At 41.6% G+C, this 12,215-nt stretch overlaps 1 long non-coding RNA gene across 4 annotated transcripts in view; it reads left to right on the top strand.

The window, feature by feature from the left end:
• LOC131402337 (uncharacterized) overlaps window positions 1-11,519 on the top strand; it is a 40,444-nt gene extending 28,925 nt beyond the window's left edge. The window contains exons 3-4 of one of the 4 annotated variants that reach the window (XR_009218562.1): window positions 9,042-9,217; window positions 11,253-11,519. This is a non-coding gene — a long non-coding RNA (uncharacterized LOC131402337). The remainder of the gene's footprint in view (window positions 1-9,041; window positions 9,218-11,252) is intronic. The other 3 variants (XR_009218564.1, XR_009218561.1, XR_009218563.1) reach the window with 3 other exon arrangements.
• Window positions 11,520-12,215: the final 696 nt, after the last annotated feature.

Consider the following 12,215-nt stretch of genomic DNA (forward strand, 5'->3'; position numbering starts at 1 on the left):
CTCCACCAACTAGATGTTTGTATTAAAAATGAAGCTTAATTCCTACTTGACAAGGTAGATAAAATCATTTCACACTGGATTTTAGATCTAAGAGTAGAAGGTAAAACAACAAAACTTCAGAAGATAGCAAATATCTTCATTGTTTGAGGCATGTTAAAAAATATTCTTAAACAGAGAACAAAAGAAGATCCATGAAAGAAAAGAACCAAGCATTTAAAGGTGAATAAAGTAAAGAGGCTACCATACAGGAGATCAAGTGAGAGATCCACACGAAGTAGGAACAACAGAGAGAAATTAGAAAAAGTAAAACACTTAGAAATGAGTGTCCTAAGGATCGAGCCATCAGCTGGGTCAAATGCTGCCGTGTGGTGAAATAAAATAAGGATAAAAAATGACAATTGTATTGGGCTTCATGTAAGTTGCTGATTGTCCTTAACGAGAACAGATTGAGTGACATAGTGGGCAAAACCCGATTGAAGTGAGTTGAGAAAAGACCGTGATTTGAAGGAGAGGAATATTTAAATACTAAGAACCCTTGCAAATGTTTGCCTTAATGATTAGCAGAGAAATAGGAAAACAGTGCCGGAGTCCACTGAGTAATAAACTGGTCATTGAGTCTGGCACAGGACATAGGTCTAAGGAATAGGTTGGGGTAAATTTATGTGAATTTAGACTTTATTTTATCACTTGCCAAACTGATATGAACTGGGATAATGGATATCCATTTCCTGGACTGTGAGTGAGACCAGTTCTTCAGACAATGGTCAAATAGACCTAAGGGTGAGGCTGGAGATGTGCGCCATAAAGTACCCTTAAGGGTTACCCAAGGGCTGGTCAGTGACCTCCTCCCTGGGCATCACAGGAATCCTACTGGGCTGTTTTTGCTGATCGCAGTACTGACTCTTTCTGATGCTGTGTTCTGATGGATGCAACATCTCTCAGTTAATTGCAAGAAACAGAATGTTTGCCTGGGGAAGAATCCAGTCTCAGGATGGGGTAGTTCCCAGAGCCTTGCTGACTCCCAGCCCTGATGAAATCACTGGCAACTGTGGAAGATGTTGCTCAAACATGCTTTTAACTTTTGTTTTTACCAGGGCACAAGGTGCCAGATGCAGAGCCCCAGGGCAGGGAAGACCCCTGAGCTCCTTACTGAGAGCAGTGACCAGGTGGGCTTGGACTCAGAGTGACAGAAAGAGGAGACCAGAAGCAACTCTGATCCATAGCAACTCTGAGGGGAGATCTGAGCCAACATATATTGCTTCTGACAATGCCCTAGTTCTGATGAATAACAAATCTTTCTATGTGCTTGAATGGCCGAGCAATTTTAGATGCAACATGTACCCTGCACAGGGGTAAACTTTCCCTGCAGAGGGCTACACTGCAGGTCTCCTTCCAGCTCTGCTCCTCCGCCCACCACTGACTAAGGGCTTTGTCTCAAACTGGTGAGTCACAGCTGGGATGTTCTTTCTGCTTCTGCTGCCCCTCCTCAGGCAATTTCCGCATTCCATGTGTGCAATGAGTTATTCTGACTGTTTTGAGTACATAAAGCCTGGTGTCTACAAGGAAGCAGACTTGGTGATCAGTGGGTTTTTCCCCTCTATATATTGACCCAGGATTCAGAAATGCAATGGAAAGTTTTTGTGGTCCGTCTAAGCAAAGAAGTGACATTCTGTATGTAAGTTCGTGTGTGTATGTGGGAATATTTCTAACAGTTATGAAAGCTGAGTATGCAAGCTGCATTGAGATTCTCTCATGAACTATGAATCATCAGCTCCTTTCTTTTCCTTTATTTATTTTTTTTATTGTGGTAAAATTGGTTTATAACATTGTATAAACCCCTCTTGGCTCCTCCATATTCCCCACAACCTGAAGCCCCGACAGTCTCAGGTTCCCCTTTTCTGCTTCATCCTCTGAAGCTTAGATTCACCGGGACTTCCAGATCAATCTCCCTCGGTGGCTTCTCTCACATTCATGGGTCCTCCATGATGGGAAACAGGCCAAGATGGGAAGAGTGGGTCAGACATGACTCTGCAGTCACCTTGGGACTTGGGAGCTGAAATGACTAGCTGTCTGGGAAGCCTGAATCCTAGAGTAACACCAAGGCTCTGGAAAGAGAGTGTCTGCTCTGGATGTGAAAGTGAATAAAACTCGGGGGGAGAAATCTGAGGGAAAAGAAAGAGTCCTTTTTCATCTTTCTCTGCACAGAGTTCAAGTAGACTCACAGCAGAGGCTCCCCAACAAGCAGCCCAGAGCATCCCAGGCGTGAGGCAGGCTGTCCTGTCCTGCAGTGGGTCTGTGGGAACAGATTATGTTGTCTGTGCACACTGTGCAGACGACCACAGCTGAAGATACCCAAGGGCTAAGAATTAAAATCACAGTCATGCCGCTCACTCAGACTTCCTGGCTGTGAGCTTCACATTCTCTGTCATAAGTAGTCCTTTGCCTAGAATGCACTCTCTGAGGATTATAATAATGATAATAATAGCTGTCATTATTGACTACTTTAATGTCTGCTAAGGAACATGATTGGCAAGCTCTGCGTGCATTATCTCAGTTACACTCACCATTTTAGGGTTTTATTCCCATTTTATAGCTAAAGGTATGGAGACTCAGAAATATTAAATAATAAGGAAGGAAAAAAATTACTAAAACTGAATTAAACACCTAGCCAGACTATCTCTCAAAGAAAGAAATAAAGACATTTTCTGACAGACAGACTCAGAGTTGACCTCCCACACGCCTGCAGTGAAAGAACCGGTAAAGAACGTTCACCAGGAGGAAGAAATGTGAACCCAGAAAAACGTAACAGGAGTCGTGAGTAAAGGAAAAGAATAGTCTGTCTAATTTGGTATTAGTTTTAAAACAAGACATTAAAAACACATTTAACTAAAACGCCAGATGATTACTACATCGAAGAATAGAGGAGAGGAGATTCATTTAAAAAATAACTCATTTTTTAGGTAAGATATAAATAGTAACATACTCCATTATTGTTGAACACGTTGCTCTCAGCAGCTGGTAAGTTTGTCGGCCAGGAGACAGTTACGATGAAGAGGATTTGAATAACCCAACAGGCTTGATCAGCAAATAGACAAATCCCAGCACACAGTGGCTCCTTGTTAGACTCATGACGCTGAGAACAGTCTTTCTCCTGATAGCAAGATGCCCGAATGGCGTGTCAGATTTCCAGCCATACAGATCTAAACAATGGGGGAAAGGCTGGAATTTCATTATATGCAATTGTCAATCAACATGCAACAGAAAACAGAAAAATAGAGATCTAGAAGTGAATATCTTACTTGAGAAGACAGATACAACAGCTCTTTAGTGAAATGTTATGTCAGGATCTATTGGAATATTACACAGAAAGCACAGTCCATTCAGACTAGGTAGGTTTTCTCTGTGACTGTGAGGGCAAAACTCTAAAGACCCCCATGACTTTCATAACTCTCTGCTGACCTTAAAATACAAATAAATAACACACTTAGGAAAGAAAAATGAGAGAACAACACGAAAAGGAAAGATCTCCTTTCTCTCCTCACCTGAAACCCAATCTCTCACCTCCGAAGGATCACTGTCTGTATCTTCTCTGTCATGCAAAGGAATTGAAGAAAAGAAAAGTATTGGTATATATTAAAGTTTCAAGAGCTCAAAGCAAGAAGACATCAGGGCATATGCCTATGCCTAGGCATAGGCATAGGCCTATGCCCTGCAGAGGCATAATGTAGTGTGAGCTCCATGTCATCTGCACCGTCTTCTTTTTTCTTCATCGTGTTTGTCGGGACGTCCTTCTTGGCCCCTCACTCTCCCTGCCTCTCTAGCGAGTCTGTCTGCATCAGTGCTACCGCCAGTCTCTCTCTTGCCGTCTTCACTTTCCCTTCCTGTTTCCTGATATCCTCCTCAGTCACCAGAAGTTGTTTGCAAAGGAGCTGTGGGATGTACAGACCAGCTCCTGGGATCATCTCTGCCGAATCTGAAGACCGGGCAGGGGTGGGCATGGGACTGGAGTTCAGACCACCTGTGGGCACAGCTGGCAGGGATGCACCTGTGCAACTAGGTGCAAGATTCGGCAGGGCTTTGGCAAGGTCCAAAGGACTTAACAGGTTTCCTGTACTCTGCTGGCCTGGAGACCTTGCAGTCTCTTCTGCCAGCAGAGTTGTTGGGGCTGCTCCAAGGTTTCCTCCCATTGATGGCATCTGACCTTATTGCCAGGATGGGGTGTGATTCTAGTAACTGGCCTCTTGAATATGTAACTGGACATCCTCAAAGGGATAGAGATGCTCAAACCAGGCTTTGGTTTGGATTGGTTTCCACTGTGATGATTTGACCATCATACTTCTTTTCCTCTTACCTTATAAAAATAAATTGTGAAAGTGGATCAGAGTGATGAATGAAGCCTGCCTTCTCAGGACAATTATCTCAGATGTCTTGTACTTCTACCCTCCCTCTCCCCCTGTGGGGATTTATCTGACCTGTGTCCTGGGACATCATCAAAGATATTTGGGTCAAGAACAGAAAGCTCAAGGTCAAAACTCAGGACTACTGCAGGTCATTTCTCCTCCATCTTGTAGACATTCTCCTTTATGAGTATGACTTTATTCTCTTTTTGTCCTTGTCACTCTCAACCACAAAAGCCCTGGTGTTCCCTGTCAGGACACATGGTCTCCAGTCTTTTTCTAAATCCCAAATCCTACCATTCTTCTGTACTATATGACTATTAATTTGATTAACCCATTGACCAGTTGGTGTTCATAGCTCTGTTAGAGCTTAAATCAGTAGTGAAATGATCATTCACCCCACTCCTAGTGACTCACTCTCATATCCCAGATGTTTCCATCAACCCAAATGATCTTGTTCAATAATAAATAACTGAGAAAACATATTCACCCACCAGAAATTCCTGATTTCCAGTTTTTACTCAAACGCTCATACAGTAGATACCTGTTCCTCAAGATGGAAGTGATGCCAGGTCTCCGTATCCTTACCTCAATTTCTCGTCTCCTTTTTCTATCATTCCTGGATTCCATGGTCAATGATCTCAATAATTCCCTTGGAATGAGCCAAAATTCCTGATTGCTCATAATATCTGCCTTGTAAAACCTGAAACTCAAAAGATCCCTGTTATCTACCATACCTTAACTACTGCTGGTCTTCTGATAACTGCTAAGAAAAGCATACAACGTGATTATGTTGGTACCACTGTAAATCCAAAATCATCTGCATCGACTGGGAAGCTTCCATAATGCCTGGAAATTTTACTTCCTTTTCATGTGTTGGCATATTTACTCCTTGATTTTTCACAAAGTTTCTTTCAAATAGTCCCCACTTTTCTTTTTCCTTCATACATATTTGAGGTCCCTTAACTTGCCTGATGTTTCACAGAGAAATTGCTCTCTCTACTCCTTCCCCTCAGTTGTGAACCACTGAGCAAAGGTCATCTACATCATGTATCTCTGTGGCCTCACCTCCAACCACCTCCTCAGACCACTCCAGACTCCATCTGCCCTCACCATTCTCTGGGTATTTCCTCTGTAACGTCACAATGACTCCTTTGTTACGCATCTCAATAGGAACTTCTCATGATTCATCTAACATGATCTTCAAGTGTAAAACTCTTAAATATGTTTGGGTCAACTTAGACATGTGACTCTTATTTGACAACTGTGAACATTAAATCTCAGTACAGAGAATCTATGTCTGAAAAAACTCAACTTAAAAATGGAGATTGTGCTGTAAGTAGGAAGTATACACTGGATTTATGAAACCCAGGAAAAAAATGTAAACTATCTTATTATTAATGTTATATAGACTGCACCCACAAATGATAATATCTTGGTTATAGTGGGTTACAATATACTATTAAAGTTAGTTTCACCTCTTTGTTTTCATTTTTTGAAATCTGGCTACTAAAAAAATATTAAATTCCATAATATAGAGTGCTTAATGCTACCATTGGACAGCACCAGTGAAGCCATCAGCGAAAATAAAGCCCAGAGAAAGTGGTTAGGGAAATTTTTTCCCTAGAAAAGGAGTCTACACTGGCCCACACTGCAAGATGCAACAAAAACTGTCATACGCACATGCACACACACACACACACAACACTGACAGAATGAAACACACATCCTCCTAGAGTCCCACCACTACTTCTCAAATGGCATGAGGTTGCATTCTTATTTAGTCCTAAGTGAACTAACCTCAAGAAAGAAGTAAGAAGTCAAGGTAATTTACCAGTTAGGAAGATCTAAAACCAGAGACTAAAGATCCAGATATATGGTGAATTTCCTGTCATGGCTTCTGTTATTAATTCAATATGTTATGGAGACTTTTCCAAGGAGAGTTGTTTTAAAACTCCTTTTTTCTTTACTATGTAAAAATACACCAGCTATGTAAAGAATAATTACTCCAGCCAATCAATGAAAAGGAGATGACAGAACATGAACAACCCTTAAAATAAGTCACTACTGGATTAGAGAGCCAGTCAGGGAACAGCTGACGTTGGGTTAATTTGGACTTAATTAGGCTGATTCTGATTTCATGACCGTCATAGTGATTGTATTATGCTAGAACCTACAAAACTTCCCAGCCCCCCTACTATTTAACCACCAAGGCCCACCAACCAGACCAGTCCTTGCTGACACATCCCCTGCCTCCATCCCTTCTGACAACACCTGGAGGAATTTCCCCAAATAACACTCTGTCCCTGTGCTCTTCTACCTGCCCCAGGCCAGGGAAACATTTTCTTCAAAGCTCAGGCCCAGCTCTGGGGATGGCACGTCTCCCTCGAGTGAAGAAAAGGATCAGAGTGCAGACCCTGTGAGCTGCGGCAGTTGGACAAAGACTGGGGTTTGCTGACAGAAAAGAACCTTTAGTGGGCACCGTTACCAGGTCCAAGAAGCCCCAGTGATTCCTCCAGGGAATGTGATGCAGGACAGAGCAGGAATGTCTGCAGGTGGTTTGGCTTGGGAATGCCTGTAGGGTGACATAGGTGACATTGGTAATGCATTCACCAATGTTGTTCACTCATTTATTCATCGTTTGTCATGGAGTGCTTTCTACATACATCCAGGCAACAGTCTCACCCTCTGGGGCTCACAGGCAGTGTCAGAAGAATTTCTAAATTTTATTTCTAATATATAGGTACAGCACTGGCAATACACTAGGTGTTCCAAGCATTTTTCAAACATGAACTCCTTTAATACTCTCCATAAACCTACAAAGTAGGTATGCTGATCATTATTGCCAACTGAGTGATGAAGAAACTGAGGGACCAATCAGGTAAATAACTCGGTCAATACAAATATCTAGGAAGGGATTGAGCTGGAATTTGGATGTGAGGAGTTAGCTCCATAGTCTGTGCTCTTAACCACGACATTTACTCTCTAAAGACTTCACATCATGAAAAAATTTGAACAGTTATCCATTTTCTTGGTGCATTGAGTAGTCACACTATTTTATCTGTGTCTGAAAAATGGAATACCTCCGTAGAAACTACTGCACATACACACTCAAATTACATCTACCAATGTCCCCAGTCCCTGAAAATTAATACAGAGAACATTTCAGAATTTTTCTTGCCCAGGTTGGGAGGACTCTGAGGAAATCTCAGTGTTACTGTAAGAAGCTGAGGACAGGCTGGGAGTGGGTCTCAGAGGAAAGGTGTCGTCAGGAGTCACCATTGAATGACAACATTGATGGGAGGGTCTCAGCAGTGACTGAATTCAGGATCTGGTGGTGTTTTAACCTGGTGCTTATGTTCTGGCTGGGGGATTATGGTGATGCAGCACAGGGAGAGGGGATGGTTCACTGTGTTCTTGGGGAAACCAGACCCATGAAAGAGAGGGAATGACGGTTTCCTTAAACAGTGGACTCATGGTGGGAAAAATTCGGCCTGGAAGAGACAGTCATGTGCCTGGTATAACCAGAAGGAGTTGCCTCTGCTTCAGCCGGAGCAGACAGCCCTTCCTCAAGCACTCATTTTATCTCAATGGGAGGAAGGAGGAGGAAATCATGTAATGCTCTTCTGGATGTGAGACCTGTGATGGTAGAGACTGTGCTAGGAGGTTCTGAAAGGCTGCCCTGAGGCATTTCAGACCTTTGCTGTGACCAGAATGACAAGTGTAAGCACCCTCCCTAGGTCTGGGAACAGTTAGTGTGTCAAGGAGAAGGCTCCCTGGTGCAGAGACTCACAGGAAGAAGCGAGTTTGACCAGGGAAGGTCAGAAATGTGGCCAGTGTGGCTTGAGGGAGCCTGAGAAGAGAAAGGAGTGAAGAGAGGAGGGTGATCAGGCTGGATCCTGGGACATGGTAGACTTACTTTCTGTTCCTCTGTGACAACATTACTCCAAAACCTGCCACCTATAAAATACAAATATATAACATCTCACAATTTCTGTTAGCCAAGCATCAGGCATGGCTTAGCCCGGTGCCTCTGCCTCAAAGTCTCTGTGAAGTAGGGGCTGTGGTCTCAACAGGTCTCAAATGGGGGAGGATTCCCACCCAAGATCACTCACATGGGTTTTGTCAGGATCCATTTGGACTGAGAGTGTGAGCTCCTGTCTGTCTGTTGGCTGGACACTCCCTCAGTTCTCTCCTCTGGAGCCTCTACATAGTGCAACTGAAAACATCAGCACTTGCTCTCCCAGTTCTGGTGATTTGATAGAGAGCGAGAGTGAGAGCGAGAGTTAAGAGCGAGAGAGAGAGAGAGAGAGAGAGAGAGAGAGAGATGGAAACAGAATGAGGGAGGGAAGTAGGGAACCTAATTAAGCCAGTAATTGGGAGGTGATAGACGTTTTGTAATTAAAACTTGGAAGTGACATCCCATCACCTTGGCTGTGTTCTGTTGTTCAGAAGCCAGATACTGACCACTTAGTGGTGACACAAGGATGTGCACTCCAGGAGGCAGGGAGCATTGGGAACATTGTGGAGGCTCCCACCACATAGAACAACATGAGGCTCTTGGGACTGATTCTGAGTAAAACAGGGGACCGTGGAAGGTTTAATGCCAGTGGATCACAATGTCTGAATTTCCTCTAATTTCAGCCCCTTCAGGATGCAGACCTGAAAATGAGGCTCAGAGCGGCAGTGACTTACCAAATATCACACATCTGGGACCTAGAGAAGTTCTGACTGGTATTCTATGTGATGTCCTACTCCTTGTACTTCATCCATCTCTAAGTGTGTGCATTAGACACATGTGACACCAGCCCACAGGTGTTGTACGTATTATCACATATACACCTGATGAGGCCCCTAGGAAGCTGTTTTTAGCCCAATCCTCATTGTGCAGCTTGGGAGACTGGGGAGATCTTGAGAGGCACAGCAGCTTTTCCAGGACACAGAACTGGTAGGAAAAAAGAGGTCTGACCTCAGCTCACACCCAGAAATAATGCTTCACAGTCTATCTGGGCACCCCTGAGTCTAGTCAAGTTGACACCTAAAGTTAACCATCACATCATGCCTCTATCCCACCAAGACCAACAGGGATATCACAACGTGACCTATGTCATTTAAATTTTCCAGCACACATATTACAGAAAGTAAATACAAACAGATGAAACTCGATTTTATAACATTTTTATTTAACCCAAGAAATATAATTATTATCATTTCAAAATGTAGTCCACATCAGTACAAAGAAGAAGATACTCAGGTTTTCCACCCACTGGGTCTTACTGGTGAATTTTAATGAATACTGGCTCCTCATATATCTTAATATGATCCAATATATAATTTTCTCCTATCTGTTTGAGTTTTATTGTATCAAATGGAAATCATTTTCTCCTTATTGTCAAACTGCTCTGCTATCTCTTTTTTAAAAAAATTCTAGTTATATTGTGTTTATGTTAGAAGTGAAATTAAGAATTTAAGGAGTTAAGAAGGCATTGATTCCAGCAAAAGGCTGGTTAACTAAAATGGAAGATGGTTCAAGAGCAAATCTCCCAAGAAAACCATAGGGTCAATGACATTGGAAAATTCAGGGTAGAATTAGAAGACACATGGACTGTGATTACAAGGGGAGTAGACAGAACGTGGGGAGGAATAGATATCAGAAGTGAAAATACACAAGCATGTTCCAAGTTGATGAAAGACATCAATCCACAGATTCAATTGATTCAAGATTCCCTAAGCAGAGTGACTACACAGGGAATATTAATGAACCAAACCTTGGTCTAAAAACCAAAGTTAATGTAAAGGATTTTAGGGACTATAGAGGCCAAATAAGCAATAAAACGTCCAATTGGTGATTTCTAACCATAAAGAAAATAAGATAGACATCAACAGAGCAGCATTTTTAAAATGCTAAAAGAAATCTCACGTCAAACCAGAATTCTACATCCAGCAGCAGTAGTGCTCCAAATAAAGATGTTCTAGAAAAACTTAAAGTGAAACTTTTCATTGTTAGTAGCCTTGAATTAGACAAAATACTGCAGTGAGTTATCACATCCAAAGGAATATGATCCCAGGTTAAAAACCAGGAATGCAAGAAGGACTGAAGAGGAAAGGAAAGGATAATTTATAATTTATAAATAAATATAAATGAATTTTATTTTGTGAAGTAATTCTAGAAATCTCTCATAGGGATTAAAATATATATAGAATAAAATGCATGAAAACAGTAATACAAATGTCAGGAAGCTTAAAAATAGAATTGAAAGTGTTGAAGGTATTAGCATTTGGGGGAGGAGGTAAAAGTAATTATTCATATTAGACTGTATTAAGGATTCAGGATTTAAACATTAGTGCAATTAAACAAAGATTTTTATGTGATTTCAACGAGTAAGTTTATAGAGGAAATAATGGAATAATAAATGAGTTAAATCAACATCAGTGAAGTAAAGAGAGTAAAGGAACATTAATTATTCAGGTCAAAGGGAAGGGAAAGAGTAAGACAGTTGAAATAATAACAAGTTTACTGGAAATTACCTGAGATGTAAATGCACAAAATACTAAATTCTTTTTAATGGCTGTGTGATGTATTCTAGAGACTTGTTAATAAATATTGTGGACATTCTTTATTGATAAACGTTTACACAGTCTCTAATTTTTCCTATTAAACCATAAGTTGTATGGATATTTTTGTACATATAAACTTCCATTCCTATTTTTACAGAAGGTATCCAGTGGAAGAAAAAGGAAATATTAAAATGTTGATAGAAACTGCAAATACCACCTCCCCACACAATTGTATTAAATGTTTTTATCTACCAACAGTATCTGACAGTGTCAATAACCCAACATTTTTGTGTTTAGATATAAAGCTTTAGGAATCTCTCAAATCCCATTGATAAGAGACAGGATGTCTCCCCTGGATTATCCACTGATTGGATTATCCACTCCCTTCCTCCATAAAAGGGGAATCAGAGGCAGAACTCACTGCATTTTCCAGCAATCCACGGGCTGTCTGCACATCAGGAGTGGGGTCAGCAGGACAACTCTGCAGCCATGGAGGAACCTGCATCGGCCTGTTTTCCAAGCCAGCCTATTCTGGTGAGTGTGGAATCCATACAGATGGAAAGAGTGTCCATTTGTACACTTGGTCCTTCTGTGAAACCTCTATAAGTGAGCAGGCAGTAGCTCTTAAAACAAGAAGATACCTTATTGAAAGTTGTTTCCTAGGTGTTAATGTTTGTTAAGTAATGATCAAGGTGTTGTACTTTTCTGCATAGGGAGCTTTCTTGGGATAATAGGCCAGACATTTGTTTTGTTTTGTTTTTAACCAACAACATCACTGGGAAGTGGAAGTAATATTCAGCTCTGCACTGTGTACATTGCTCCCGTCTCTGGAAAATTTTTTACCCACAATGTGATTGGTCTTTTTAAAAAAATATTCAGTTCTGTGCTCAAATATCACCTTATCAGTTAGTCCTTCCCTAATCTCTTCATCATCAATAATTGTAGGTGGGCGGCCCCATGCCGTAGTAGCCGTTAAGTGCACATGCTCCTCTGCTGGTGGTCTGGGTTCAGATCCTGGGCAGGCACTGAGGCACCACTTGTCAGGCAGAGCTGTGGTGGCATCCCATATAAAGTTGAGGAAGATGGGAACAGATGATAGCACAGGGCCAGTCTTCCTCAGGAAAAAAAAAAAATGAGGAGGATTGGCATAGATGTTAGCTCAGGGCTGATCTTCCTCACAAAATAAATAAATAAATGAAATAATTGTAGGTAATTTCTTTCCCTTTATCCCTCCTTGCTGTTCTTCCTCCATCCCTCTCT

Source organism: Diceros bicornis, unplaced genomic scaffold (assembly GCF_020826845.1).
Source record: "Diceros bicornis minor isolate mBicDic1 unplaced genomic scaffold, mDicBic1.mat.cur d_74_multi, whole genome shotgun sequence".
Lineage (NCBI taxonomy): Eukaryota > Metazoa > Chordata > Mammalia > Perissodactyla > Rhinocerotidae > Diceros > Diceros bicornis.